The sequence below is a fragment of the Macadamia integrifolia genome, unplaced genomic scaffold (assembly GCF_013358625.1).
Source record: "Macadamia integrifolia cultivar HAES 741 unplaced genomic scaffold, SCU_Mint_v3 scaffold512, whole genome shotgun sequence".
Lineage (NCBI taxonomy): Eukaryota > Viridiplantae > Streptophyta > Magnoliopsida > Proteales > Proteaceae > Macadamia > Macadamia integrifolia.
Window position 1 is genome coordinate 3061 of NW_024870468.1, and position 7623 is coordinate 10683.

Here is a 7623-nt window from a genome sequence, read left to right on the forward strand (position 1 = left end):
TGGGTATGTAACATTGAAAATCGGTTAGAAAGAAGAAATCCAACGAGTAGGGATCCTATACGTATACTCACTTCAGTACCTTTCAATATGGGAGACCACCAGCAAAACCCTCCACCTAAATCTCTGAAAGATAGGTTCTACCCTACTAGAGCAGCCCAACCGTCCTGCATAGTCCTACCACAAGCCCAGGGTAATAATTTTGAGCTGAAATCTCAGTACATCACTATGCTGCCCCACTTCCATGGGCTGACCTTTGAGGATGCATACTTATTCTAAGGGAATTTGAAGAGGTATATGTTCTAATTAAGATCCAACAACTTTCTGATGATGCTATTAAGTTTAGGTTCATCACTTTTGCATTGAAAGACCAAGCTAAGAAGTGGTTTTATGGATTACCCACAAATTCCATAACCACATGGAAACACTTCACAGTTGTCTTCCTCAAAAAAAACTTCCCAACTTCTAAGACCAATAAGCTTAGAAGTGATATCTTTCAATTTAGGCGAAAGCCTAGTGAGTTCTTTTCCAAACTTATTGAGAGATTCAATGATCAACTCCAAGAATGCCCTCACCATGGCCTAGACATATGGCATTTATGTCAAATAATTTATGAGGGTATTGATTACCCAACTAAGCAAATGATAGAGTCTATGTGCCCTAGGGGATTCACATCCTTTACAGATGAAGGAAAGGCATGGGAATTCTTACTTAACTTAGCTGACAAAACCCATGAGTGGGAATCAACCCAAGAAAGTGGAAGAACCATAGGAGGGAAAGGATATTTGTGGATGGGATAGTAGCCAAGGAAGGATAGCCTAATCAAAAGGATTAAGGCTCTTGTTCCTAGAGAGTCATCATCAGTCAATATGGTTAAGATGTACGCTTGGTGCTAGTTGTGAGGATAGCGGCCAGAGATGGACTTATGCGTGTCGATTCCGTCCTCTCTCCTCTCCTTTATCTCTTTCATGTGAGGGAGGGAGGTGCGTCGTGTGCACTTACCCTGTAGGCCCCGCACTGTTGTATCACTGCTCGATGATATGTGGAGGCCTATTTCGTAAGAGTGTGAAATTCGTCATTCAAGACGGTGGTTTAATGATGGTCCAATATGGGGATCAAGATCATACAAATGGGGGTTTAGAGTCACCACCTAGGGTTATGGGCCTAGGACCCTGGGGTGGGCTCAATTCCTGAGAAAATAGCCTGAAATTTGGTCTGGTCTAGAGAATTAAGGTAAGTGTCAGGTTATAGAATTGGGAAGGTCTTAGACACCCAATCTACCCAGTTCGACCGGTCTTCCTACTTGATGCTTAAGAACATTTTCCATGGTTATTACTATTCCACACGCATGGCTAAGTTATCTCACTTATATACATTGACTGAATTTAAGCTACTATATACATTAAACAAGATCTATATAAAGTCTACATGATGACAAGTTGGTTAAGAAACTGTACCTGAACTTAACCCCTATTTCGGGTCAAGAGGGTGGGCCCCTGATTAGTACCAACTTGAACTGTCTTTCTGATTTTCCTGGCTCAAGGAAAGATTGTCTTGACCTCCAACTTCCTTTTTTGAGAGATGTTGACTGTGATGGTATGCATACAGAGTTCCAGCTAGGAATGGTTACTTTTGGATTTGGGTTCGAATAGAGCTTCGGCTAGGGAAGCCTATTTCCAGATTTTGATTTGGACAAAGCTTCAGCTAAGGAAAGCTATTTTCGGGCTTAGGATGAGGTGGCACTCCGATAGAGCTTCTGATGGGGATAGGCTAAGGGAGGGCTAGGCTAAGGTGGCACTCTGGCAGAGCTTTTGCTTGTGATAGGCTAGGGGAGGGCTAGGCAAAGGTGGCACTTCGACAGAACTTTCACTAGGAATAGCTATTTCTGGAAAGATTCCAGGGGCACTCGAATAGGGCTTCCGCTAGGAACTACTATTTTTGGAAAGAAATGGATTGACCTAAAAATGGATTGAAGATCCCCAAAGCCCTAAAGAACACTTTGAAAATCCGAACAGAGCTCTGGATCTTGACAAAGATCTCTTCGTAGACCTGAAGAACCTCAAAGGGGGAGGGATTTCTATTTCTGGTAAAGCTCAAGAACACTCAAATGGGGAGGCTAAGAACATACTATTTTTGGTAAAAATTGGATTAGACTAAGAATTTGGATTGAAGATCTTCAAAGTCCCGAAGAACACTTCAAATATCCGAACAAGATTTTAGATCTTGACAAAGATCACTTCGAAGACCCAAAGAAGATCAAGAGGGGGAGGGGAGGAGGAGAGAGGGTTTCACTACTATAGAGTGAGGTGGGGTTGTTTGGTGTATAAAATCCAAAGGAGGGGGGTTTATATGTTTTCCGGACCAATGAGAAGGAAGGAGAATTTTTATCCAACGAGCAGAAGAGTGTTCTTGGACTAAAGTGGGTGAAGAGGGCTTTTATCTAATAGGTAAAAGGGGTTCTCGGACCAAAATGGGTGAAGAGGACAACATGGCCAGAGGAGGCTTGGGCTATGATCAGAGGGGGCTCAGGCTATGACCAGAGGGAGAGCACTCGCTCGGCTGTGTGGGCTGGCCTACTGGCCAATGTGTGTAGCATCCGTGCAATTATGGATTTTTCTAATGATGACTACGAGAGATCTGACAGTCCGATCTTAACGTGCCATATATCGTTGGAATCGTATTTCTGAGCACTATCCATCTGTACGATCATCTTGACCAGATTCCTTTGTATATAGAAAGTCAAAATTTGACCATCTTCTCTCCTGTTGTGGTTTCTAGGGTTTTCAGATGAGGGAATGTTTCTAGGTTTTCTCAATCCATCTTCTCTATTGATCGAAAGCCGGAAGTTATGTCTAAGATCCACATTTTATCATAGCCGAAGGTGAATGACAAAATTTGGTGTCTACAGAATGCCCCTCTTTGGCCGAGGCGTATGCCAATGGTCGAAGGGTAAAGAAAAGAACGAGCACATTTTGTCGCTCGAATCATGTGCCGCTATCATCTTGCTCTTTAATGATGGAAATGAACAATGTAACAGATAATATATCTCAACTACTTTAGAGTTTTAGGACTTACCTGGGCTACCGATTATAGGAAAGAAATTCACTGCTCTTCCAATCCTGCAAAAGATGTTAGTTCTTTGATCTTTGACTTTTCCTTAGCTGGGCCTTACATGTGCTAGTTCAGGGAATTTGATCTCCAGGCTTGGTCTTTCGAGCCAATCTGGACTATCTAGGACCATTGGTTACAAGAAAGAAATTCACTGCTCTTTCAATCTTGCAACAAGTAAAACCATTTGATTCTTGGCTTTTCCTTAGTTAGGCTTGATATGTGCCAGGTTAGGGAATTTGATCTCCAGTTGGGTCTTTCGAACCAATCTGGACTATCTGGGACCGAAGGTTACAAGAGAGAAATTTACTGCTCTTCCAATCTTGCAACAAGTAAAAACATTTGATTGTTGAATATTCCTTAGCTGGGCTTCGCATGTGCTAGTTCAGGGAATTTGGTCTCCAGGTTGAGTCTTTCGATCCAATCTGGACTATCTAGGACCGAAGGTTACAAGAGAGAAATTTGCCGCTCTTCCAATCGTGCAACAAGTAAAAACATTTGATTCTTGAATTTTCCTTAGCTGGGCTTCACATGTGCTAGGTTAGGGAATTTGGTCTCCAGGCTAGGTCTTTCGAACCAATCTGGACTATCTGGCACCAGTGGTTATAAGAGAGAAATTCGCTGCTCTTCCAATCTTCCAACAAGCAAAAACATTGGATTCTTGGATATCCCATAGCTAGGCTTCACATGTGCCAGTTCAGGGAATTTGGTCTTCCAGGCGGGTTCTTTCGAACCGGGCTGGGTTATCTGGTCTTCCAGGTAGGTTCTTTCGAATTGGGCAAAGTATCAAAAGTCCTTGTCTATAGATAGTCACTCCCTGATCTTTTCTTTATCTCCGATGAATCTTCCGCTCATTTCTGCTTTAGCTTTAATAACTAAGGAGGAGTGAGGATTGGGGGGGTGAGCACGAGTATTCTCAACGAGGGTTGGGGGCATACAAGCACACAAGCACACGAGCATGTAGTAATTATAAATAATAAATAATTCAAGCATTTCATTTCCTATTCATACAGGAATCGCATAAGCACACAAGAATCATAACCATAAATAATCTTGACATATTGCATCACATGTCTACATCACCAACCCATCCAACATACAACATCTTAGATTACAAATGACCAACTCATTCATCACACCACATTTTCAATTCATAACAATCAACTCATAATGTTGCATCCACATGGTTCATTTATTAATCTAATTCTAGTCTAATTATTAAGTCTCATCCTATGGGTTAAATGCTATAAGGAACGTAGGTGGCATTCCCTACCTTGCACGTTAGACCCTCAGGAATACAAGCTCATTGTAGGTAGGAACCAGCCACTGGCTAACCTTTAAATAGAAACCTCGACACTATGGTCTCGGTCGAGCCTCGATCCCCCATGTGTCTGATAGCCATGCATATCCTACACCATACCATGTTGTGCCCTCTCAGGATACAGTACATCGTATCCAGTCATAATAGTCCTACATGACATATCACTGAGTGGGATTACCTAATACATGCAAAAGTCATCCAATATGTATTTGTGACTATATCTATAAGACTGACCTCTAAGCCCACGATACTAGAAATGCACCTCCGAGCCCACGATACTAGAAATGCACCTAGGCCACATTGTGCCACAGACTGTCAATATTACATCCACTTCCACAAACATACACACATGGGGTTCTAGTAGTAAGACTAACCTCTGAGCGCACGGTACTAGAAACGCACCTCGGCCACACCGTGCCACAGACAGTCAATATTACAACCATCACCATGCACAACACACATCTGTGATCCCAGATGTAAGACTGACCTCTGAGCCCATGGTACCGAAAAGAACCTCGACCACAACGGGCCACAGACTGTCAATATTACACCCAACATCACATCCACATTCATAGTATACATCCACAACTCATCATGTCTCTCATTCGATAGCACATGTTTCCAAAAGTCAGATTTCACATGCACTTCATCCAACACACATGCATCACCACGTTAAATTCAGCAAGAAGAAGAGTAAATTGCAAGCAAGCACATTAAAGCATATAAAATGTAATAATACACAAAAAAAATACAGCAAGGCACACAAAACACAAAAAACACAGAAGACCCCTCACCTGAAATCTCATAGCTGAAATCCTTCACCAATGTCCTAGCCTCGTGTATCCTCAACAATTGTAGTTATAAGATACCTAATCAACAAGGTACAATTACATATGGGTTAATCATCAATGTAATTGTTTCTAAAATAATCTCCCTAAATTCATTAAAGTCTATGTTCAGGTTCAGTCTCCCTATTCAGTTAAATGGGCATGCATCCAACCCACACAGACATTTGGCTTCACATTATGTTACTGGACTGGTCCTATAGTTTCCTAACCCGTATCCAACACATTGGATATGTTAGGGTAGCTTCTACCCCCAAAATCACTTCCATTACCATAATAGGGGCAAAAAAGTCATTTTCATCCTATATTTTCTCTCTTCTTTGCTACCCTTTTCTTCACTTTGACCAAGTCAAAATTCATGTTTAAAACTTGTTCTTAGTATTTAAATTAATTTGGAATACATCTGGTCAGGTTTGACCCAATTACCAACCAAAGAACTGAAAAATTCCATTCTATCTGGCTTTTACATGCAGGCCTGTCGAGCCTGGAACTCTCCAGCCGGTTGGACTGGTAGAATAGGTATTTCTGCAAATCTATTTTGATGATAGATTTATTTTAGTAATTTCTAGTCCTTAAAACATATTTACACTACTTAAGTACATCAATAAAAACTATTTTCCTACTCAATTTAAATTTCCATGCTTCATATCCACTTTAAAATCTTGCTTTAATTCTAGATTTTGCTTCTCAGAGAAGAAAATTGGGAATTTTCTATTCCAGGTGGAATTAACACCATTTATACCAATTTCCCACCTTGCATGAGTGTTTCCCACCTTCAATTTCATGTTAAGTTACTGAAATTGGGAGAACCCCATGGATTTGGATTCCTTAGAACAGTAAATAAAGAAATTGGTTCTCTATTTGGGCATGTGAGTGAGGGTTTTCACTAGGTTAGTTAAACCCTGACTCCTACAATAATTTTCTTTACTACATATATGATATGGAATTCACTAGTTCAATAATTAAAACACTCTAAAAATACGTTAGACCACCACACACCTTGTCGGTTGACTAGGTGAAGAATTCCTAAAGAAGAATTCCTAAAACACCCCTGCTAGACCTTATCAGAAGTGATTATCTATGGCCTAGTTACAAGGTAACCACGTGTTAAAATATGTGTCAAAGTACCCCTTGAAGGTCCCTTAAAAATCCCCAAAACTACCTTAAGGATAGTTCAGTAGGGTCCCCCAATAGATGTCAACGGTAGTTATTTGAACTATCAGCGGGATCAATCGATGACCCAAACAGAAAATTTTCTAAACTTTTTACATTTCAGACAATCCACCGATAGATCAGAGGTATCTATCGGTTATATAAACAATTTTTTTTTTTATCCGGTCTATCCACAAGTAGACGGGCAGTGGTTGATGCTTTGTCCTCTCAATGGATCTACTGGTGATAACACAAAAAAGTGATATTTCACTTCAGGACTGAACCACCTGGGGTCCGATGGCCATGTTTGGTTCATGGGTTTTGCAGTGGGTCTTTCAATCTTTCATTAGAGTCTAATTGATCGTGTTTTCACTGGGCCAATTGAGATTTGCATCTATTATTCTACTGAAACCCTAAACTCAATATTGAGCTAAAAATGTTCTCGAAGCTTGGAAATACTCTTTAGAGCTCGGGAAGGGTACAAGGGAGTACAATGTACACTACCTCGGCTGGACAGGGTCATTGGGGTTGAGGTATACCCCTCTAACCCAGAATACTCTAAAATCTAACCAACCCAAACCCAAAATGGACAGGAAAAGGGATAGGAAAGAGTTCCCTTACTTTGGAAGTGTAGGCAACAATAGAGGAGGGTGACTGATCTCCTCTTCTCCCTTCTTCTTCATTCCCTTATCTTTTTCATTCTTTCTTTCCCTTTCATATGGTTAGAACAAATGAGTTGTAAGCTCATATTTATATTTATAGGTCAACTCACTAGGGCATGTCAGCATGCCCAATTATATTTCTCTAAAAAGATATCCAGGAATGATACTATTTGAACCACATTCAATGCACTTCAGAAATACAACCTCCCTAGAAGAATAAACTATCACCTTACCTAACCCTCTTTTTAGATCAGTCCAAGAATTAGACATCATTGTGCAACCTATACCACCCTATATTGACTTTATGTTGTTCACATACTCCATGATCCTTATATTAGCTTTAGGAATCAAACGGGCACGAAGAGTAGAGTAACTAGGAACAACAAAACTCTGACCATCTGCACATGTACCTTTCATTAACTCAATAAATGATTATGTCTGAATAACATTGAAGGATATGTTATTCCTAACAAAAAATTATCCTATCATCCTTTCTAATGAATTCTTGTCTTTCTTAGCAGCCAACTCTATCATTCTA

General features: G+C 40.5%; 1 non-coding gene across 1 annotated transcript; it reads right to left on the reverse strand.

Annotated features, from left to right (window-relative positions):
- Window positions 1-473: 473 nt before the first annotated feature.
- On the reverse strand, window positions 474-580 carry LOC122068991. The gene has a single exon (XR_006137311.1). It is a non-coding gene; the product is annotated as a small nucleolar RNA R71 (small nucleolar RNA).
- Between the last annotated feature and the right edge of the window lie 7043 nt (window positions 581-7623).